General features: G+C 43.7%; 1 protein-coding gene across 2 annotated transcripts in view; it reads left to right on the forward strand.

Moving 5' to 3' along the window:
• Positions 1 to 24,821, forward strand: part of SETBP1 (SET binding protein 1) — a 306,763-nt gene that overhangs the window by 15,271 nt on the left and 266,671 nt on the right. The window lies entirely within an intron of this gene.

Raw genomic sequence — 24,821 nt, forward strand, 5'->3', positions numbered from 1 at the left:
TCAGCATCATTAAAGAATGAATCCTTCCAACACCCCTGGGAGGTAGGGAAGTGTTGTTATCCCCACTTTACAGACTGGGAGCTCAGGCACAAAGAGATGAGGTGATCTGACTCTGTGACAGAGCTGGAAACGGAAGCCACATACCATGAGTCCCTGTCGAGTGTCTTAACCACAGGCCCGTGCTTCCTTCCCTATACAGGTCTGTCGCATCTTACGCGCATTTAACATGTGCGATTTCAACTTTACGCAGTCGGCAAAAACAAAAAAAAAACAAAAAAAAGAGAGAGAAAAACAACAGTTTTAATACTATACCTGTAGTGCGGGCGATTTCGCCTGCCATTGAACTCAATGGGGTTTTGGCTATACGCGGTTTTCGCTTTACGCGCTAACCGCGGAACGGAACCCCCGCGTAAGATGAGACAGACCTGTATTGCTGAAAAGGCAGGTCCATGAGGGTGGGAAGTTGCACGGAGTCCAAGGCTGCCCTGAGGTCAAGGGGAATAAGGACGTTTAAGTGGCACCACCCCCAGCTGTAGACAAGCGGGTTTTTCGCTTTGTGGAGGAGGACGGTTTCCAGAACAGGGGACAGAGTGACATTGGTGAAGGGTACTAGTGTGAAAGATGAGCAGAGTGGTATGGAGAGGATGTTTTCTCAAGTCCAGTGCTGTAAAAGGGACAGTGAGAGGCAGAACAATAGTGACCGGGATTTTCAGGTATTCCTCATTATGGCTGCGCTCAGTGGGGGACCTAGACAAACACCACTAGTGAGGATTTGGACAGGGCATGTATATTGTTGGGTGGTGGCGTTGTGGAGAACAATCCATTCTTTAGCCTTTGGCATGTCACAGATCTTTCCCAGCAGCCCTGGCTGCCTCATGGCTGGCTTTACAGGTGGCTCGGTAGTGGGCATGGGGGGCTGCTGGCTTGAGGGTCCAGCTGCTGCCAGACTCTGTGAAGTGTTGACCTTCCGGATGACCAAATATCTTTCCTTTGGATTATGTGTGACCTTTGCTCCCAATTCTGAGGTCTTGCAAATTAACTCCTGTGCCAGATTCCTCGCAATCTCTGTCCTCTTTCTGGGAAGCGGGGTCGTTATTCCCCTCCCAGCCACCCCCATTGCTCCTCCACCGTGTTCCTCTTGTTCATATAGAGGAATAATTGTTGGCCCTTCTTTACCCATCCCCCTTTCTGATGTGTAGGCCATTTGTGTGCGGGTGCGGGAGGGGCAAGAACTGCACTCGCGGGGGATGGAGAAGGGAGAAAGAAAAGCGGGGGGGGGGGAATAGTTTGTTTGTTCAAGTCATTTAGTCCTCAGATTTCAAAAAGGGTTTCATCATCTCTGATGGCAATGTGCTTATGGCGTTTTAAAAATAACTCAGTGAAAAAGAAAAAGAAAAAGTGTGGGATTTAAATGTTTTTCTATAGATTTGTCAAAAATAAAAATTCTATTTCTGTGGCTCCCATCCCCTTTGTACCTACTTACTTATTTATAGGTGACCAAGCATATTGTACTGTATCTAGTATCTGCTTGGATTACTAAAATCCCCATCAATTATATTCAATCACAGTTTAAACATTGTGTTTATTTGTTCACCATTTCTAGTATTTGTTTGCTTTGTGGGACAATGTAAAACTCCCGGGTGTCATTTTCCTTTGTATTGAGTCAATTTCACTTTCTGGTTTACATGCACTAATACAACGCTTTTGGGTTTGAATTTGCAGTTCTCCCTTTACCACCAAATCCTCATCCTTTACCGCCCCCGCCCCCCCATCATTTTTACTGGAATTAAAAAATCAAAAGAATAAATATGAAAGCTTTTCAGTCTCATTAACTTCAGTAAAACCAATTATTAAACCTAAGTTTGGAGTCTAAACTAAGTTGAAAATTCTGTTTTGTGATGGGTGGGCTTTGTTGTGGAAACACTTGTGCTTCTACTGTGTGGAAGTAAAGCAAAAACTACATGTGGGATAGAAGAAAGAATTTGAATTTTTTTTGAAAGGTGGAGAATAGGGTACTGGTGTGAAAGAATGAATTAGCTATGGCAAATCTTATTAGTGTCCATTGTAAGCAGAGAAGCAGAGACATATGGGAGCACTTGCAAAATTATTCCCTGTTTATTCAGCCTCCAAACCGAAGCAAATTCTTTGCATACTGTCATTTATTTGGCAACTGGAGGGGTATGGAAGGTGTGTGTGTAAGGGGGACACAGTATTGGGATTCCATTAAAAGTGATGCACAGTGCTTTGTTTGTCAGGGGTTGGCTAGGCTTTTGCTTTGAAAGCCATTCAGAGAGGATTGGAGCAGATGGCAGGGAGATCCTGTTTGTGTTATTTTTGGACATTCCCATTGAACATCTCTGATTGTTGTCTTCCCCACCCCCTACTCTTGCATGTTTTTCTTTCTTCCTGCCTTTCTCCCTTCCTTTTTCATAGTGTCACAGTGAAGCAGTCCATGTAGTCTGGCTAACCAAGCTGTGGACATTTCGTGATCGTCTGCCTGTAAGTGGGAAAGCTTTGTAAGGGGTTAATTGAACATTTATTCCCAAAGATGCATCTGCTTGATCATGAAGATGAAACGGGTGGAGATGGGAGGCAAGACTGCCATTTAGATAAGCTAATGGCTGTTCTTACACACAAGAAAGTGGTAATAAGAAGACTGAATAGTTAACCGTCTTGGTAACTTTATAACAATGCCTTTCACTTATGGGTCATGGGTTTGAATCTGTCCTAGGTCAGTAGTGAGTGAAAGACACAAAGGAATAACTACTGTTCAGTGCCTGATGGTGATATGTGCCAGTGACTTCAGGTTAGCTCGATTTCCCCCTAAACCACTATCCTAGTTGGTATCCCTTTAGCAGCATTAGTAGAAAGGTCAAGGACAAGATGGGCATGGAGACAGAACTACCGGCGTCGTTCCTTAGGGTGGTCTTCCCGTGTCAGGGCTTAGATTTGTTGGTTTCAGGTGGTATGGAAGGATCTTGCTCCATCATCTGTGCTGAGATTGTTGTGGAGAGAGAGAACTTCATCTCTGGGGGCTGTCAATATGACACTTTCATGAGCAGTAATTTAGTTCAATATAACAATACTTAAAATATATCCAGCATTTTTCACCCTGAAGTCCTCCCAAACATTTCAGAACCTTCCTACATAACATATAGCACCTTGGGTTTGATCTGATTAGTTAAAACGGTTGACTAGTCAAGTTGCATAACTGATCATGGCCAAAGCCAAAGACGATAGTTGATCTTGGTTAGATAAATATGCAAAAGTTTATATGATTCCCCTGAAGCTTATCCAAATGATCCAAATCTCTTTAAATGCTAACGCTGGGCTGGAAATCTCAGGAGAACAGGCTTTCTCATGCATTTCCCAGTGCTTCCTACTTGTATTCAGGTAGGAGCTCAGCCGTTCACACTCTGTCAGCATGTTGGTCCAATCTGGCAGCAGGTAACTGAATCCTCAAGACCTCAAGTTAGTTGATGTCACTGGGGGTTTTACATGAGCCTGATCTATATAAGAACCTTGGATTTGACCTAGGAAGTGCAGAGATGTGAGTAAATGAATCTTAAAATCTAAGTGAATGATTCTGACGCTCAAAGTTTTTGGTTTAGGTTTGGTTTGAGTTTAAGATCCTGATTCATGTTGGTTTTTATGTTGCTTGAATCTGTCCACCCAGTTCCTTGATTATTTTTTAACCAATATACAGAGGGGCCCACTTCCATTTATTCTGATATGAGAGAATTTCTGAAGTCTTTCAGTTCTACTGTAGCTTGCAGATTTCAATCCTAGCTACAGCAAAACCTCTGCTGAAATTGGGGGGGAATGGGGGTGCGCATTCGTGTTGAGGTGAAATTATGGTTTCACTGAATACACGAAGAAAAAAATAAACAAAACAATCTGCATGTCTTCCCTTATCATTGTTTCTTGCTCAACGATTAACATCCGCTTAGCAGGATTTTGCTCTGGTGCGTTAACTTTTATGCCTGTCTTATTAAAGTTTGGCACCTTCTTCTTTTATATACTACGTGAACCTTCTGCTCTGAACCAGAAGAGAGAACTGCTTAAAAAAAACAGCAAACCCACAGGACTGCCTTATGCTGCATTGACAGTGCCTGGGGAAAGCTTCCCTTTGAGAGACGCCAGTGTTAGAGGCTTTCCTGGTCTGGCATGTTGAGAAACAAGCCAAGCAACAGTCTCAGCCTAGACAAAAGGCAAAAGTGACCTACTATTTATGTAGTTACTTAAACATGATTTAACCTAAATAATGCACACTGTGACTTGATTGGTTGGGGGAAGGGGGTTCATTTCTAATGAGGCAAGAGACAGCACAATTAATTACATATGAAGGACAGATAACAGACAGCAAACTGTCTACAGTAGAGAGAAACAAAATACCGATGTTAACAATTAAAATGTCCACATGACTGAAGGCTCAGCTATTTCTCATACAATGGGAGGCTGGATGTGGCCTCTGGAAACCTACTCTGGATGCTTTTGGCGAGCCGAATTACAGGGGAATCGAGACCTCCGGGCTGTACGTGCCTTGCGCTATGCAAGTTGAGCAGGAGCTCCAGAGACTGACAAACTGCGCTCTGGGCATTATTTTCATCACACGTGCTTTTGACAGCAGAATTGTTAGCTACTAATCTTGATGACATGTGAGATTGCGAGAGGGTGGTTGTGACAGGGAGGGGGGAGAGGAAGTCTCCAGAGACAATTAGATACCTGCCTGGAGATGCTGCAGGCCATACTGAGGAGAGCCAAGATAAAGGCTGCCTTTCTTCCCTGTTTAATGTGGTAACTTTTCTTAATCATCTTTCAACGTGGAAGCGAAATCCCAGCCGCCTCTTTGTGACTCTAATTAAATTATGATTACGAGTGTGGTCAAAGATTTGTTTTCTCTCTAAATATTGAAATACTGGAGGCTGCCCTCAGCTTCCCCACCTTCCCCCCAGCTCACTCTGTAGTCAGTTCTCCGCTGTAAAGATTGGAAGGGAAAGGCCAGTGGATTAGACTCGGGGAGGGTCAAAGGTTAAATGACAGGGGCTAGAAGCATGCAAAGGGCTATGATTGAAATATTTGCTGAATGCTGACAGGCAACAGAATAGAGGCAGACAAGTGGCAAATTCCTGTTTTCTCCCCTCATTGAGAAAATATGCGAGTGGTATTCAGTCAAACTGCAAAATGAGTCTGAGAGAGAGAGTCCGGCCATTCTGAGGTAGGAAATGAGTGAGCGAATCGTGTTGAAACACTGTAGCAGCTAAACCTGTTTCCAGGCCATTAGCCCTGATTCTCCTCTCACCCCAGTGTAAATCCACTGGGCCTGATGCTTATGCCTTGGGTGGTCATTGATTCCTGGGCACAGTGGGGATCAACCCCCCTGCCATTCTGATGTAAATGACAATACCGGGGTGAGGCAGTGAAAATCAGTTACTCCTTGTTTACATCAGTGTGAACAAGAGGAGAAATTACTGCTTCTTGGAGCAGCTAGTCCTGGAACCCACAAGAGGAGAGGCAATTCTTGATTTAGTCCTAAGTGGAGCACAGGATCAGGTCCAAGAGGTGAATATAGCTGGACTGCTTGGTAATAGTGACCATAATATAATACAATTTAACATCCCTGTGGCGGGGAAAACACCACAGCGGCCCAACACTGTAGCATTTAATTTAAGAAAGGGGAACTACACAAAAAATGAGGAGGTTAGTTAAACAGAAATTAAAAGGTACAGCACCAAAAGTAAAATCCCTGCAAGCTGCATGGAAACTTTTTAAAGACACCATAATAGAGGCTCAACTTAAATGTATACCCCAAATTAAAAAACATAGTAAGAGAACCAAATGAGCCACCGTGGCTAAACAACAAAGTAAAAGAAGCAGTGAGAGGCAAAAAGGCATCCTTTAAAAAGTGGAAGTTAAATCCTAGTGAGGAAAATAGAAAGGAGCATAAACGCTGGCAAATGAGATGTAAAAATATAATTAGGAAGGCCAGAAAAAAATTTGAAGAACAGCTAGTCAGAGACCCAAAAAGTAATAGCAAAATTTTTTTTTAAGTACATCAGAAGCAGGAAGCCCGCTAAACAACCAGCAGGGCCACTGGACGATCAAGATGCTAAAGGAGCACTCAAGGACGATAAGGCCATTACAGAGAAACTAAATGCATTCTTTGCATTGGTCTTCACGGTTGAGGATGTGAGGGAGATTCCCAAACCTGAGCCTTTATTTTTAGGTGACAGATCTGTGGAATTGTCCCAGATTGAGGTGTCATTAGAGAAGATTTTGGAATAAATTGATAAACTGAATAGTAATAAGTCACCAGGACCAGATGGTGTTCACCCAAGATTTCTGAAGGAACTCAAATGTGAAATTGCAGGACTACTAACTGTAGTCTGTAACCTATCATTTAAATCAGCTACTGTACCAAATGACTGGAGGATAGCTAATGTGATGCCAGTTTTTATAAAGGGGTCCAGAGGTGACCCCGGCAATTACAGGCCGGTAGGCTTGACTTCAGTACCGGGCAAACTGGTTGAAACTATAGTAAAGAACAAAATTGTCAGACACATAGATGAACATAATTTGATGTGGAATAGTCAACATGGTTTTTGTAAAGGGAAATCATGCCTCACCAATCTACTAGAATTCTTTGAGGGGGTCAACAAGCATGAGGACTAGGGGGAATCCAGTGGATATAGTGTATTTAGATTTTCAGAAAGCCTTTGACAAAGTACCTCACCAAAGGCTCTTAAGCAAAGTAAGCTGTCATGGGATAACAGGGAAGGTTCTCTCATGGATTGGTAACTGGTTAAAAGATAGGAAACAAAGGGTAGGACTAAATGGTCAGTTTTCAGAATGGAGAGAGGTAAATAGTGGTGTCCCCCATGGGTCTGTACTGGGCCCAGTCCTATATAACATATTCAAAAATTATCTGGAATAAGGGGTAAACAGTGAGTTGGTAAAATTTCCAGATGATACAAAAATACTCAAGATAGTTAAGTCCCAGGCAGACTGCGAACAGCTACAAAAGGGTCTCTCAAATCTAGGTGACTGGGCAACAAAATGGCAGATGAAATTCAGTGTTGGTAAATGAAAAGTAATGCACATTGGAAAACATAATCCCAACTATACATATAAAATGTTGGGGTCCGAATTAGCTGTTACCACTCAAGAGAGAGATCTTGGAGTCGTGGATAGTTCTCAGAAAACATCCACTCAATGTGCAGCGGCAGTCAAAAAAGCAAACAGAATGTTGGGAATCATTAAGAAAGGGATAGATAATAAGACAGAAAATATCATGTCGCCTCTATATAAATCCATGGTATGCCCACATCTTGAATACTGCGTGCAGATGTGGTCACCCCATCTCAAAAAAGATATATTGGAATTGCAAAAGGTTCAGAAGAGGGCAAGAAAAATGATTTAAGGGTATGGAACGGCTGCCATATGAGGTGAGATTAATAAGATTGGGACTTTTCAGCTTGGATAAGAGATGACTAAGAGGGGATATGCTAGAGGTCTAAAATCATGACAGGTGTGGAGAAAGTAAATAAAGAAGTGTTATTTACTCCTTCTCATAACACAAGAAGTAGGGGCCACCAAATGAAATTAATAGGCAGCAGGTTTAAAACAAATCAAAGGAAGTATTTTTTCACACAACGCACAGTCAACCTGTGGAACTCCTTGCCAGAGGATGTTGTGAGGGCCAAGACCATAACAGGGTTCAAAAAAGAACTAGATAAATTCATGGAGGATAGGTCCATCAATAGCTATTAGCCAGGATGGGCAGGGATGGTGTCCCTAGCCTCTGTTTGCCAGAAGCTGGGAATGCGCGTCAGGGGCTGGATCACTTGATGATTACCTGTTCTGTTCATTCCATCTGGGGTACCTGGCATTGGCCACAGTCGGAAGACAGGATACTGGGCTAGATGGACCTTTGGTCTGACCCAGTATGGCCATTCTTATGTCCTTAGGAGAATCTGGCCTGTTTCTCAACCATTGGCTGTGGGTGGGGGCCCAAGCCTGGTGCAGGCATGTTTAAAACATAGGTTAAAAAACAGGTCTATAAAACAAGTTTCTTACACAGTTTGACCCTTTCCATACTGTCTGTCTAAACAAACTTAGAGGCTGTCTTCACTAACAGTCCAGCTGACTTTGGTGACCCAGTTATAATCAGATTGTTCCTGATTCGAATGCAGGGTGGTTAGAATTTGTAACGTGACTGGGATCTGATTGTGTGACCACCCTTGCACATGACCAGAACTGGGCTAAATCCCTGAATGTGTCCCTTCAGTAATTCAGATATCAGTTTAGTTGGAGCTGTATTGAAAGGGCATGTTCCTTAATACCTGTCTTAGCCCGGAGTGCATGTTGGTGGGAAGAACAGAACTGAAGGGTGTGCACAGCATTTTTGTTGGGGGATGGCTTTGCACCGGATTCCTGTATCTGAAATGCATCTCTCTCTCTCTGGGGAAATAGAGGGTCAGCTTCTGTTCTCATTTACACCTGTGTAAAGCCAGAGTAACCCCAGTGTAACTGTGAATAGAATTGAGCCCATATGTGTTTTGAAACTAGCTGCAAAGGGTCTTGTGGCAGTACTAGGATAAAGGACACCTCCCTCCCCCAGCTCCCAAAAGCCATTCCAATCATTGTGGAACTGTGGTGCAACCAGAATTGCCCTTCGCAGCAGGAAATTGGGCTGAAGAGAACAGAGAGTAAAGCTGTTTGTCCGGTGTGTCACCAAATCAGCTGAACGGTTTCCTCGTTCAGCCTGTCCCTGCGCTCGCTTGCTCTCTGACGTCTTCTGGGGTTACTATGACACTGAGGAGGAGGAATTCCATTCAGGTTTGTGTGCTTTATACTGATCTTACCCAGCATTGATTGCTCTCCCCTCCCCACCCTGTCATCTTCCAGGAAGAAATGACTCAAACATCCATCCCCTCCACCCCCACTCCAACTCCTCTCCCTTCCCCCAAACCCTCCTGCAAAAGCCCATAATGGACTGAGAAAGGGTTTCATTTAATGTAATTTCATTCTTGCTTAGAAATCTGTGGTTAGTAAAGGGCCTAGGAGAAGGGGAAGAAAGATGAAAAAGGAATTGGTTCTCTGAGCCAACAAGCAGCCCGAAAGGAAAGAGAGAAGGGATCAACATAGTTTGTATTTGCTTCTATATGTTCATCTCATAAAACCCCAAGTCTAGGTTATAAAACATGTTCTGGAGAATACCATGTCCGCCAATAAAAGCAGCAGCAGGGGAAAGTTTTGGCAGGAGTGTGTCCTATCTCTGGCCAGCATTTACATCGCTTCTGGGGCCTCAAAGGCCTTTGCGCCTTGAAGACACCCCAGAGAAGCTGAGAAGCTTTTACAGTCGACATGGGGCTTCGTTAAAGCAGTCAACATTCATCAGTGGGTCAAAAAATTATTATTGTTGTTAAGCAAAGCAAGAGAGCCTGAGTCATTTTATGACCTCCCTAAGGGGTAGCATGATGGGATTATCAATGAGATCTATTAAGATTCCCTTGTACTGGGGCTGGCCAGACAGTTATGGGCCCTAAATTGGGTGTTGTATTCCAGCTCCTGGTAGTAGGGGAGATGAGGTAATTGGCTGGGGGAGGAGGAGACGACTGGTGAGTTGCTTTCTGCTATGATTCTGCTGCCATAGGAGGAGGTTGAGCCTCGCCATAGTTGTTAGATACATAGCACTTTTCAACCATCCATCTTAAAGGGCTTTACAAAGGTGAATATCCAGCCGGAGTCTTTTCTTCCAGGGGGTGAAACTGTAGCGCAAAGAGGGCTCAGGGTCCCACAGCAGGTCAGTAATAGCTGAGAAGAGACCCCTCCCTCCTTGCTATCCCTGCCACTGAATGACTCTGCCGCCCCTCCCCCAATACATGCTTGGCTTGCTAGTATGAAAGCAAAGTCTGCCTTATACAGGGAGCTCCGGCTTACTATACAATGGCCAAGCAGGAGGCTGTCTCGGTCCCATTGGAAGGTGTCGAAATGCTGTCTTGTGCTATATGTGGGAGCACTTGGGATTTTGTGCGTGTGGGCTTCTGTTTTCACGAGGAAAATTAAGACTGTAGGGAAAAGAGAGAAGAATTCAGGGACGTCGGGAGTAATTACTGATGGGATGCCATTACCAGGCCTCCTTGGGAAATGCAGGAGAGCTTCCCTTTGCTCATCATTACGTAGGAGGGTGGGTGAGGGGAAAGACTCTGTACCAGTCAGGGAGTTGATTCTTTGCCTGTAACCCTGCCAGAAACAAAGAGCAAGAGAGAGGACCAGGAGTCGATTTCCAATCAGATTTTAGAATGCGCATGTTCATTTGGTTTGGAGACAGCAACGGTCCAACAGGTCTGAAATGAATAAGAAACCACCTCCCACAGTCCAGTCCTTGGGCCCCAGGAATGAGCCACTGCTCATTTCTAGAGCCGAGCTCAAGCTGAAGATTCTCTAGGATACGTTTCTTTTTGATGTCCGGTTTCACGTCACGACCTAGAGATCCAGGTTTAAGAGCTCCGGAAGTTTGCATAGACGGGTGGGGATGGACCCCTTAGAGTTCTAGGCGTGGTGGCGTATGTGGAGCACACAGCACAGGACCAGAAGTTGGAAAACCTAGGTTGTATTCTTTAAATGGGTGACCATGGGCATGTCACTTAAAGTCTCTGCCTCAGTTTCCCCCTTTCTGACATGGGCTTGATCCTGTCGCTTCACTGTGAGGATTAATAAATTAGCTAATGTCTATCAAAGGGACAAGATGGGTGAGGTAATATCTTTTATTGGACCACCTTCTGTTGGTAAGAGAGACGAGATTTCATGTTTACACGGAGCTCTTCTCCATAGCTTCTTAACATCTACAAAGCATTTGGGATGTGAAAATGATAGAAAGTGCTATTTGGTCCCATCCAATCTCTGATCAAAACCAGATGAAATGCAGCAGTTTTGACTGAATGGTGCTTTCAGTTTTTGAGGTTCGGCTGAACCTGAAACTCAGAATTGGGGGAATGCACAAATTAACACCTAAGAAGAAAGTTTGAAGAAACTGCTGTCAGATTAAAGCTCATGATTTTTGCCCATATCTGGTAAACTGTCACTGAGTAAGTCATTATTATACCATGGTGTGTGTGAGTGGAATCATACCTGTTGACATGACAAATATGAGACAACAGTCCAACTTCCTGCAAGGGAATCCTGATTCTGCCCACATAGAAGACTGTTAATTACCGAGATGATAGTAGCACTGAGCTGTTACATAGATCTTTTCATCAGTAGATCTCAACGTGCTTTATAAAAGAGGCCACTATCATTATTCCCAGTTTACAGATGGGGAAACTGAGCCACAGGGCAGTCACGCGATTATCCCAAAGTCCCCCCAGCAGACCAGTGGCGGAACTGGAACTAAAACCCTATCTACTGGGTCCAAGTCCATTGCTCTAACCATTAGACTGTGCTGCCTCCCAAAGTATCTTTTCCAAAGCCCCTCCCTTGGGGGTTATGTCTGGAGGAACCAGTTTCTAGCTAGAAGTGTTATTGTTTGCCTGGTGGGAGCCGCCAACAGTTTGCTGTGTGTGGTTTGGGGTGGGCTGATTCTCAGTGGTTCCCTTCTTAGGAAGAGGTTAGAAGAACATCCCCTCCACCCACACATTCCCCTGGTGATGCACAATTTCTAAAGAATTGACCAGGGAGTGTCTCTCGTTTTGGCTTCTACAGACTTGACTCAGCAGCACAGACCCTGATTTTATCTTTTTTAAAATTTCGAATGAGTAGGAGGAAGGAACAGGTGAGGAGAGTTCAAAGCAAGGCAGTTTCTAGCTTCTGAAGCTGAACGGAGTGATTGTATTCTACAGTAATCACCCAAACACTGCGGTAGCGCACTAATAAGTATGGTTGTTACTAAAGGATTAATTCTGATTGTCTAAAGGACACAATAAGTGCACACTTTACAAAATGCATGAGAACGCCTGGTCCTCACCAGGATGTGTTTCCAACTCCACTCCGCCAAATATGATGTACACTTATGGGGTAAGTGAGTATTTCAAGCACAAGGGAATAAGGGCTGGTATACACTGGGAACTTAGATCTGCATAGCTACTTTGCTCAGGGGTGTGAAAAATCCACAGCTCTGAGTGACGTGGTTAAGCCAACCTAACTCTCAGGGTATGTCTACACCCAGCCGCTAGTTTGGCGGCTGGGAATCGAAGTTCTGGGTTCGACTTATCGCGTCTTGTCTGGACGCGATAAGTCGAACCAGGAAGTGATCGCCGTCGACTGCGGTACTCCAGCTAGACGAGAGGAGTACCGCGGAGTCGACGGGGGAGCCTGCCTGCCGCGTGTGGACCGAGGTAAGTTCGAACTAAGGTACTTCGAAGAAGTTGCGTACCTTAGTTCGAATTGGGGGGTAAGTGTAGACCAAGCCTCAGTGTATACAGCGGTCGGTGACAGAAGAATTCTTCCGTTGACTTAGCTACTGCCTCTTGGGGAGGTGGATTAGCTGCGCCCATGCGAAAGCCCCTCCCGTCAGCATACGTAGTGTCTATGCTGAAGCGCTGCAGTTGTGCCGCTGTAGCATTTCTAGTGCAGACAAGCCCTAAGTGACTACTTCAAGCACAAGAAAGGGGTGACGTGATCAGTATAGGAACTGCAGAAGAAATGGGTGCTAACTAGGGTTGGTCAAAAGTTTCTCATGGAAACTGTTTTTTAACAGAAAAATTGATTTTTGACTCTCTCTTTCTCTGTGTGTGCGTATTTTGCAAAACGTGTCCACTTTCCCCAGAAACTTTCAATTTTTCATCAATAAAAACAAATGACATGCCCAATCACGGCAACCTTTTGGTTTTCAGCCAAAATTTTTCAGCGTTAGAATTTCCTCAAAAAAATCTAAATTCCCATAGAAAATGTAGATGAAAACAAAAATGTGTTTTTATTTTTGTTGACCTTTTTCCATTGGGGGAGGGGAGGATTCCTTTCCAGCCATCTCTAGTGTTAAGCTAAGAAAGATCCACACTAAAACCCCTAGATATGCTAAATTGCAGAGGGCATTCAGATTTGGATTCAGACAGGGAGTCCTTCCACTGACTGTAATGGGGTTTGGATCAGGCTTTTGAAATTGCTGCAGAAAACCAGTGAGGTAAGGATTTGAGGGGAGGAGCTCCGGCTTAAGAGGTCACACTATGCACACATTTGAGAACCCCATGCTATTCTCCAGCTGGGCTCTATCCAGTTTCTTGGAGGGGACCTGAAGGAAAGAGATGCTTTGTTTCCTTCCCCGCAAAATACAAAATACTAAACTACTCAAGTTAGTTAAGTTCAGACAGACTGCAAAGAGCTACAAAAGGATCTCTCAAAACTGGGTGACTGGGCAACAAAATGGCAAATGAAATTCAATGTTGGTAAATGCAAAGTAATGCACATTGGAAAATATAATCCCAACTATACATATAAAATGATGGGGTCTAAATTAGCTGTTACCACTCAAGAAGGAGCCAGTGTGGATAGGTCTCTGAAAACATCCACTCCATGTGCAGCGGCAGTCAAAAAGCAAAGAGAATGTTGGGAGTCATTAAGAAAGGGATAGATAATAAGACAGAAAATATCATGTTGCCTCTATATAAATCCATGGTACGCCCACATCTTGAATACTGCATGCACATGTGGTCACCCCATCTCAAAAAAGATATATTGGAATTGCAAAAGGTTCAGAAAAGGGTGAGAAAAATGATTAGGGGTATGGAACGGCTGACGTGTGAGGAGAGATTAATAAGACTAGGACTTTTCAGCTTGGAAAAGAGATGACTAAGGGGGGGATATGATAGAGGTCTATAAAATCATGACTGGTGTGGAGAAAGTAAATAAGGAAGTGTTATTTATTCCTTCTCATAACACAAGAAGTAGGGGCCACCAAATGAAATTAATAGGCAGCAGGTTTAAAACAAACAAAAGGAAGTATTTTTTCACACAGTGCACAGTCAACCTGTGGAACTACTTGCCGGAGGATGTTGTGAAGGCCAAGACTATAACAGGCTTAAAAAAAGAACTAGGTAAATTCATGGAGGATAGGTCCATCAATGGCTATTAGCCAGGATGGGCAGGGTTGGTGTCCCTAGCCTCTGTTTGCCAGAAGCTGTGCACGGGCGACAGGGGCTGGATCACTTGATGATTATCTGTTCTGTTCATTCCATCTGGGGCACCTGGCATTGGCCACTGTCAGAAGACAGGATACTGAGCTAGATGGACCTTTGGTCTGACCAGTATGGCCGTTCTTGTGTTCTTATGTTCAAAATACGCAGTTCAGGATACTATTTCCTTTTTGTTTCTGCTAGCCACTCAGTCCCTATTTTGCATATCACTTCTATGGCTCCCGCAATTTAATACCAGCTCTCCAACTAGTAAAGAAACCCTGTGGGGACTTTTTTCGTCCCTCCAAGTGAGTCAGAGGCTGAATCCCTCTTAAATTCTGAGTGTGACTCACACCCTGTTCCTTTGTCTTTCCAAAGCCTGGGCAGGATTTGTTATTTCTCACTGGCAGACAGGAGGAAAGAAAACAGCCATCAAACAAGGGTATGTGACAGCTTTCGAACTGTCACCATAGACAAGCACTGCCACTGCTCTGTGTAAACACCCCTCCACTTCCTGAGATGTGAAGTACAGGACTCTCTGGGCTGATGTGTTCTCAAGGCTTTACACCTTTGCAAGGAGACAATGATGATCCAGGGGCTAGCTCAAGGGGGACGGTTCCTTATCCAAACTGCCACTGCAGCAGTCAGCAGTATTATAATTTGGACTATATGCATCCGAAGAAGTGGGTTGTAGCCCACGAAAGCTTATGCTCTAATAAATTTGTTAGTCTCTAAGGTGCCACAAGTACTCCTGTTATTTTTGCGGATACAGACTAACACGGCTGCTACTCTGAAACCTATAATTTGGACTGGTTTTGCAGTAGTGCCCTAAATGTGCTAAGTGCTAATAACTATACAAACAAATAATAACTATTGTCACGTTCCCATTTCTAGAAGTAATGGGATAAAACTGGGCAAAGGAAATTATAAGTTGAATAACAGAAGGTGAAATCTATTATATTGCAAGCTCTTCAGGCTGTTTTTTATTTGCCTTGGCTTGGATGGACAAGACAACAGCTCTTTTTCTATCAGTATGAAAAAAAGCTCTTGAAATGGTCCGTGCATTCCCTTGCTCCTTCTCTGGCAGTTCAGCCATACATAACCACAATGTTCTTTCCTTTTTCTTCCTCTCAGAAGGACCTTTGATAAGTAAATAATTCATCTGCAGGTTCTGAGAAATCACTTGAAACATTTATCTGTGAAAAGGCCGACGGAGATGATGTTTTAAGACACATCTCTTATCACGGGAGGAAATGCGGGTAAATTTCTTAGACTCATAAAGCCCCGAGGTGTTATGCACCTTATTACTAGTTTCCTTAGTTAGCCTCACTTCTGTAGTAATATAATAACAATGCACAGGGTCAGGTGCAGTCTAGCCCTGCAATACAGATGGAAGGTGGGAAATGCAATGTAACCAAAGCAAGTGACTGAGCATGTGATGCTGCTACTGGCAATTGTTTTGCCAGTTCCATATGTTTTTTTTCTTCTCCCATGATCTCTTTCAGTCTCTTTCCCTCATTCACCACTGGGGAGATCCCAGGAAGGTGCTGGTTGGGGAGAAGAGTGCAGGAGCAAGGAAAGAAGACAGCTGGGAGTGTAAAAAGAGGGGGGAAGAGAGAGTAGATCTTAGAAGACATTTGCTTATCAAGAAGGGTGGTCTTGTGGTTCGAGGCTGGGCTGCTGGAGATCTTCATTCTGATACTCTCCCACAGACTTTCTATGTGACTTTGGGCATGTCACCTGATCTCTCTGGGCCTCAGTTCTCTTCTGTAGAAGAGGGATAATCACAATTCCCTGCCTCACAGAGAGAAATCATTGATATTTGTGAAGAGGTAGGTTGATAGGCTTTTTTGTGGAACTTATCTGTAATATTTAGGAAACTATTTGGACTTGCTCACCCAGTCTTTGGTGTTTCCCCATTTCTCCTTGCTCACAGCTGATTTCAACACTCCTTCCAGTTGTCCATTCTGCTCTGAGCAGTGCCTTCCCATTAAGTGCATTTCAACTTATTGTCGTCACAGCAACAGGGAAATTATGACTTAACGGACAATTGGTCGGGCTGTATGACAACGTTTCCCTCTATCCTACTCCCCTGGAATGATGTAATGCGATTTTTGGTGAGTTTCCTTTTGTTTCAAAAACGCAAAACCGAGGAATCCAATTGATTGCTGGGTTTTAAATACTTTCCATTCACTGAAAACATCTTCCCATTGTAGTAACATAGAATGTAAAGATTGAAGAACTTGACCTGACAGGTGACCGCTGTTGGGAATACAAATGTTCAATTGTTGGAAATATCTTCACTGCAACAGTGCTGTGGAAGCAATTATAGAGAGAATAATGGATGGCCTGTAGTGAGATATGAGGAAATAATTCCATAAAGGGGGCTTTCTGGTGAGATCATAAAACCACAAGAGCAGAGTTTGGAGTGCTTTATGATGTCAGCAGAAGCCCTTGATGGAATTCATCCCCTGAAATGACTATAGCCCAGCTTTTATGGGGCTTTTTTAAAGCTGGTTTTTAAAAATAATATATTGATCCATTTCCAAAAATTTAAGCCTTCCGGTGGAACGACTACACGAGCTTAAATAATGTGATGTTGCCGTGACTTGGTTTTATCAGACGTTCTGGCGTCTGTTACTATTAATAATAATAATAATAATAATAATAATATTGAATACATAGTAAATACTTTGCATTTTTAAAGCATTTTTCCTGTCCAGACATTCCAAATAAGTTATAATGGAGAGGATCAGTTTGTGCTGCTTGGAACCACCAGTTCATACCTGGAACAGTCAACTCAGCCTTTTGTTCGAGACTTTTATCGGCCTTAATTTAGATGCAACTGATTGACAGTTTTTCTGTAATTGTGTGTGGGGAGGGGTAGGGAGGGGAGGGATTGAATCATGGACTATTCTGTCTGCTTTGTGTGATGTTGATGATCACGTGGTAGTTTTGGGAAGAGGAGGGGCTCATGGAGTGGTGCCGCTTGACCAATATTTTCCTTCTCCAAGTTTATTTTACTTCCTCTGGATTCCTTTTGGCCCCTGATTCCAGGGGACTGGAAGATGGGAAAACATCCAGCATGTGCACCTTGCTTAATTGTGGCCTGCTAATAAGTCAGGCTATATGCGTGAAGGCATTTCTAGGATGCAGAAGAGAGTGACTGTACCTTCTTTATTTGGGAACATCTCCTAGGCTTCTTGCCTGATTTATCAGGGCTTCTAGTCCCAGCTGTATGTACAGAGCTAGTGGAAGAACTGTCTCTGTAATGGTACATGCAGCAGGGACTGTTTTCCTCCCCAAACCCACCCTCCTGCAAAGAAACGGCACCTGTGATCCCTCTCTGCAGCTGCACAGAGGCGGAGCCAGAGTCTGTTCTCCATCCCAGGCTGTCTTTCACAGGAGGAGGTTCCCACACCATGATCTCATGGAGCTCTTACTTAATGGTAATTATCATTGTTTTGTGACTCAGCGGCATCTGTGTTGAGATGAACCAAGTGTGTGTTGGTTTGATGCCTATTTCAGTTACATACACACATCGGTGCTTATTTCTACAATACCATAGGTGTGCATGGTGTTTACAGGCAAACACACAAAGATGCAATCCTTGCCCCATTAGAGAGATGGGGCTTTATAGAGGAAGAAAGAGAGAGTGAGCTCGAAGAACCATTACTGTGAAGAGGATAGGCCAATTTTCCATTTTAGGAGATAAAATGGCTCATTCAATTCACAGTTACGAGCATAAAGTTAGCTGGCCCCACCCCTTTAGCTGGAGACTGGTAATTATTGATGTTACAATGAAGTTATCTGCAGAGGTTGCAGGGTGTGTGTGCTCAGTTTCAGACGGCAGCATCCTCTAGTCCGTGCTGTGTAAGATAACTTGATTATCATTCACATTCCCTTTTTTAAACGGATCTATAAAAGATAACTCTATTCATTGCCAAGGCAACCTAGCCCACTGAGAATTGGAGAAGTCAGAAGCTATCAGGAAGGGATTTGGAAGGGGTGGGAGGGAGATTTGGAAATTAGGTTCAGCCGTGGACACTTTTCAATAGCTATCATGAAATAATGGTTATGTTTTCATGTAAACCTCAAAGCTGTTTATTACTTAGAGCTACTTATTTGATTTTAAAGTGTTACCACTTTAAAACACCTGCTGTATTGGCTCATGGCCATTATTGTAATCAATTCACCTCTGTGTTATCAATACAAACATCGTGGTATCATGTCCTTATTTCATATTACCAGTTCCTTTTTCTGAGAATGACATGCTCCAGTGTGGCAGAAGACCCGACTTCTATTCCCAGCCATTCTGTTTACTGGCTGTCACCTAGACTCAGTTTCAGTGCCTCAGTTTCCCCAGATGCAAAATGGAGGGATAATAATGATTACCCGCCTCTGTGATGTGTTCTGAGGTCTGCAGATAAAAAGTGCTCTTTACATGCAAGGATTAGTAGTGGGTTGAACCCCGAAATGTGTTCCTGGAATTCCCAAGTGCTAATACCCGTTCTAATACTGAATTTTATTGTGGCTTTAGGCAAGTCAATTTCCCTCTTTGTTTAAACCAGAATAATACTTACCTACCCACAGCACCTGCCAGGGTACGTTCAGGACTCATTCATGTTTGTGAAGCATTTTGAAGATACCAGAAATTTCATGATCGTTCATTTCCCCTTATGGTTTCTAGCCCAGTTTTGTAGACTTGGAAACTCCTGACAAGCTTCCAAGTATCATCTAAACCTACCCGGCTCAAAGCCAAACTCCGGACATGCATGCCCAACACACATTTAGGAGTGTCTGCCTCTTGGTAGACTGCATGGCGACACTACCTCTGTTGCAGCACCACGCAGACTGCCAGTGGCAGCAAAAGAACTGGAGAGACCTAAAGGAGGGCGGGGTACATTTCCTTCCCTGACCTCACAGTTCCATTGGGTTTACTCCTGCACTGTTTTGGAAACAGGAATCCCCTTTCCCCTCCCCTGCATAGGCAGCGGCTTCTGTTTCCTAGAGTGCTGTGCCTCATTGCCAGAGGAGCAGCACATGAACTGATCTATTTGAACAGGTTAAACAAACAGGACTGTGTTTGGGTTAATTGTCAATGGTTCTGCTGCTCTCCATTACTGATCTATCCGGGAGTCTGGCCAAGGAGCAGATGGGAGAGACAACGTCATCACCTCCCTCCTCCTCCTCCTCATTGTGTCTAGCTTTACCCTTCTTCGTCTTCTTCTTCTTCTTCTTTTTTTTTTTTTTTTTGGCTGAGCAAATAGGCCAGATGGTAGTGAGAGGAACAGACAACAAGTGAGGCATGGCATATGGGCAGCCTGTTTAATTTCGGCTTCTGTTGGGAAGTAGATTGGAGGGAGGTAAATTACAAAAGCCGAGAAGGGGAGGGGCTGGGAAGGGAAGAGGGGAAGACCCTTGTTGTCGGAAATTGGATTCAATTTACTGTGGTTGGCCAGTGGAAGCCCTTTCGGTGCAAAGTGAATCTTAAGTGGAAAGTTTCTCCTCTCCTCCTTCCCTTTCTACTACAGGTCTCTCTCTCTCTCTCTCTTCCTCCCCCCCCCCCCCTTCCCACTGGCTTTAACTATTGCTGAAAGCCATGACCTGAAGATGATGGCCAAGCCAGAGAGTGGGGGGTGGGGGACTTAGGCCGTGGCTGCATTCCTAACACAAAGCAGTAAATTAGCTGACCGTTTCCATGTCAGTTAGTGTAGGAAGTCGTGTCAGCTGCATAGGGAGAGTAAAGATGGAGATGTCTGTCCTAAAACGAGGAGGAGGATGTGGCTCCAATTTCCACCTTCACCTTGCCTCCCCCAATCAACCTCACTCAAGCCTTACAGTTATGACTGATGTGGGACACTTCTAGGTGGACACAATTGCATGCATGGAATGCTGTTGCCTGAGAACTTTCCTCTGTGTGTTTGGGAGCGAGAACGTCCTAATGCCTTAGCATTCTTTCAAGAAAAAAATTGTATGTTTTGGTTCCACTTATAAAAACAACTCCCAGCTTCTCTGACTTCATTATTCACTTTGCATCTTATCTTAAAATGAAATTGACAAAGATCTCTCTCCTTTCTTTTTCTTCTCTTTCTCCTTTTTTCTGTGTGGCTTCAAATTTTTAACTTTAACCTTCTTGCTACTTAGCAGTTTAATTTATGCCCTTGGAATTCTCTGAAGACAACAAAGGACAATCTTGCCTCATGTGTGTCCCATCTGGTCTGTACTTAGAAAACAATTTTTGAGAGACGTTAAGGTAAATTGGATCAGGCTGTAGGTTTTTTTGGAGTTTTTTTGTTTGTTTTTTTGAGAAACAGGACTTTGAGAAAGAAAAACTAAAAAAAACCAACCACTTTTCAAAATGAGTCTACTCTTTTGAAAGTGTCTCTAAATGGAGTTGGTGATACAATTTTCAAAAGTGCCTATGTGAGTTAGGCACTTCAGAGCCTAAGTCTCATTGATTTTGAGTGAGACTCAGCCTCCTCAGTCTGTTTTGAAAATGGGACTTTGGCTCCGTAGTCACTGAGGTACTTTTCATAATTCCACGCTATGTTGAGAAACTTCAGTTTTCTTTTGTTCGTCTTGATGAGAATTAGGGCATAGGGTGAATTTTAATGAGGTTGGTTGCAGAAATATTGGTCACTTGCAGGTTTGGGCCACTCAGAATGCTCAGTGAATGTTGTAAGCCTCTTGATTGACCATGTGGAAGTTACAGTCTCAATTAGTCAATAGCTGTGATTCAGCTGTGAACTCCATACACTCACCTGGCAGAGTGGGGAAACTCCACAAACCAATTAGCTTTGGAAATCTCAAGCGCTGTTGGCAGAATATATAAGCTCCTGGACTGCAGTAGCTTTCTGTGCAGCAGAGAGACTACACAAAGAACTTCTTATAAACCATTAATTCTGCAGAGAACTTTTTATACACCAGAGAGTCTGTAGAGAAATGATTATGCAGCACAAACTCTGTAGAGTAAAATTTTAACTTTCAGCTCAGACATTCCATCACTGATTAGTTGTAACATGAAATAGAAACACATGCCCATGATCTATTGGTAAAATATTTAAGACGGAATGCCATTTAAATAATTTAACAAAATTTAAAACAAAACACTATGGAAGATTTCCCTCCTCCATCTCCCCACACAAAGAATTAGTTAAGATGGAGTTAAGTTTGGAATTATAATGTAGACATCTTAAATAAAAAATACCACTGTTGTCTGATGAAAGGAAATATGTGAAATTAAAGGATTGATCATTATTATTCCACAAAGAAACTTAAGCTTAGCCTTGTACCTACATATCTTGATATTCAGGATAAGAACCATAACTTTTCCCATTATGGTTCAGAGACCACCTCATCTTGAATCTTACCTTCCATGTAGGGATGATTTTTCCATTCTGCTAAAGCTAAAGAACCCAGTCTACTTCATCCACCTTCCACACACTCATGCATCTTCTCTTTATGGCTCCATTGCCCTCCGACCTCAGTGGCACATATTTATTGAAAGTGAGGGCTGCCTCCTCCACAAAGGAGAGATTGGAGACATCATTGTCCATGGTGTCAAGTGTTTCTAAAGTCATTGTAATATTTATAGTAAACACTTTTCCTCATGACGTGAAGGGTAGGTGGGGATTAAGATGGTTTGTGGAACCCTAACACTGAATTTTCTGACTCTCAAAAGTAAAGTTTATTGAGGCGCCGATGTTCTGAGGAACATTTTGCTGCTGTTTATGGTTTCTATGCAACACCAGCACTTACACTTCTTTCATTTTGAGAGCTAGTACTCCCAGCGGCATTGCCCATTGTAAGTACATGAGACGGATGAAATTTCCAACAGCAGATTGGATTTAGACACACCAGCAGTAAAAACCGAGTGGAAAATATGTGTCTAAATCCTGTAGACTGCTTTGAAAATCTCTGTCCTTTTCTCGCAAACCTTTCAGAATGGATGAAATGCAACCACTGCATTTACAACCCAAGCTCTAACTTAATTAGCTGTTGTTGAAGGGGGTGGAGGAGACTATTTAAAAGGTTATTATATCAAGTAGACGATTGCAAAAAAAAAATAAAAAAAAATTCCATACTACCCATCCCCAGGCCCAGACAGGAGTCCTGGCAAATGATATTTATCTTTTTGTGTGTGTGTATTCTGTTTCCACACCTGCCTTTAGAGGAAATCTGCCAAAGAGGATTTGCATGGCCTTTTTGTTGCCACCACCTGCGTGTGTGCTAGATACTCTACGGATTGCTCACAGTTGGTAGACAGTTGCTGGAGGTGAGGGCACACTGTAGGGAGCAGTCTGGAGGGGGCAGGTTAGAGGCCTTAAGAGTCTATTCCACTTTTACTGTGTCTGGTTTCACTATTTTGTGTGCCTAGCTGCTCTGTATTGTGCAGGTGCAGGCAAGTGTGTATGGTATAATCAGCTATACCACCCCCACCAACAAAAATCACACAACACAACCAGGCTTCTGCCTTTTGTAATAGATTTTTTGGAAGGTAAGAATGGCCTAGGGGATTGATCAGTGTGAAATGTTGGGCTTTCCCTTGGAAGGTCCCTGTCTGCTTTTGATGTGAAGGACGTTTTTCCCCTTTAATGCCAAGGTTTGGGGAGGGGCGTGTGTGTGTGTGTGCAGTAGACCAAGTGGGAAAAAACAGCCTTTGAGGTTCACACAGTGGGAATTTCTGATTAAGACAAGGGTGCTAAGCAGGAAGGCACATCCTGATTTAGAAGATGTAAGCCCCCTGCCTCCTCTCTCCCCTCCCCCAAGAGTCCATGTGCTCCACATAAAATGTGCAAAGCGCTGCCCTTTCATGAATGTAGCCTATCGTGGCTGGGATGCAGCAGGCCAGACCACACCATTAATAAACTGGGAACATTCTTCTCCTTCTTTTTAGTCCCTTTCAATGCCAGCCCAGTGGTTTGATCTCCCTTGAATGCTGTCCCCTCATTTGGGGCTCCAATTCTGAGAAGATTTGGTGCATTGTTTGAGGTCGCAGGATGTCGGATTGATTTCGAAGCTTTTGTATTGACTCCAGGCTCCTGAATGAAGCTGTCATGTGTGTCTGTGGTTGGCTAGCGGGCTGTCCGGCTGCAAGCTGTGCCTTCCTTTGTTGTTTAGGCCTCATTGAGCTGAGGGAAGAGGCTCATTTCAGGGTGATTTACCACCACCCAAACACCAGCTGTCTGTTGTACTTCTGCTTGCCTCCACCTTGGATTCACTCCTTCTTCCCCTTCCGAGCCCCCACCCCACCTCACCGAGTCTCACTCGAGACACTTGGGTACAGTTCTCTCAGGACGGGGTTGATCATATTGGCAAAACAAGATAAAAATATAAGCACTGAGGGAAGACGGCATCTCATTATTCTAAACACGGTGTATGCAGTTTTGTGGTTGCTTAGAGTGTATTAGCAGGCTAATATAAATGGATTTTTTTCTACTTGATATTGTGGCTGCTCTACTTGTGTCTTTTCCCTTCATATACTACCCTAAAGGTGTGCATAAAAATTCCCCTGTTTGTCTCAATATAGGGGTAACTGAGTGAAATTCTATTCCCAGGAGGTTAGATTAGATCATCTACTGGTCCCTTCTGGCTTTACAATCTATGACTATCTGATGAGAGGGAGTCACATACTTGTGAAGTCACTGAAAAAATGGAATAGTTTTCTCACACGCTTCCAGTTTCTGAGTGAAAATGATCAGTGTATTTTTGCAGGCACAAACACCGGCAAGTGGATCCAGGAAAGGAGTGTCACCCGAGTAGAAGGCAATTTTCTTTGGGTAAGGGAGAGGGAGGGAAGAGATGGCAAATTCTTAGGGGCAACCACGCAGAGTTTTTTAAGGGCGAAGCTTTTTGAAGAAGATGGCTGGTATAGAGGATGGAGTTTTCGCCAGCGGCACCAGGGAAAAGCCAGTGTGAAGTGTTTCCAGTGGAAATATAAAGTTTCTCTCCAGGTGGAGTACTCGAGTGCTTGCACAAGTTATCATGTTTTGTATGTGCTTATGCAGGAAGTGAGATGTGATGTGTTTTGTGTGATGCTTCTATTAGACAGAAACTCTTTCCTTAAAGACTGAGGCAGCAGCATCTGTTAGATTAAAGGAAATACTGCGTAGCCTGTGGGTGGATGATAGCTACAGCTGTAATTACACTTGGAGCAGGAATTTTAACTTCGCTACTTGGAGGTTTGTCTAGTTCTGGGGGGCAGCTGTCGGGGAGGGAGGGAATGTACCAGCTATATAGGGACACATTTATTCCTAGTAGTTCCGATGTGCATTGCTCACTTCTAATTAGAGGTGACTTGACTCAAGCAGGTCAGATCCAGAGCTGAACTTCGTCAAGGTTATAGGATGCTCGCACTATGTGTCTGGTTCAGGCCTATCTCTACTTACAGTCATTCCAGGCTGGAATAGGCTTAAGAAAGACCCTAATGCTAATAACTTGACCATGTGGATGTGAAAGATACTGCAGGAAGTATCCGCTTAGCTGTTGGTGTCATTTGGGCGTTGAAGAACATACTGGACAGGCGAGGGGCATGTGTGTGTTGAGCTCTTTTCTAGCAGCTCTCAGCGCTGGTCCTGAGTTGTTTCTGTTTAGTGCGTCTGTTACACAACTTGGGTGGATTAGCGTGCTTCTGAAATCCACCCTTGGGTGGGTGGGGGGAAGGGGAGCATTCTGAAAGGAAGATCCTGCTGGGGGGTTTGTCATAGAAAG

This window comes from Emys orbicularis, chromosome 6, assembly GCF_028017835.1.
Source record: "Emys orbicularis isolate rEmyOrb1 chromosome 6, rEmyOrb1.hap1, whole genome shotgun sequence".
In the NCBI taxonomy this organism is placed as follows: domain Eukaryota; kingdom Metazoa; phylum Chordata; order Testudines; family Emydidae; genus Emys; species Emys orbicularis.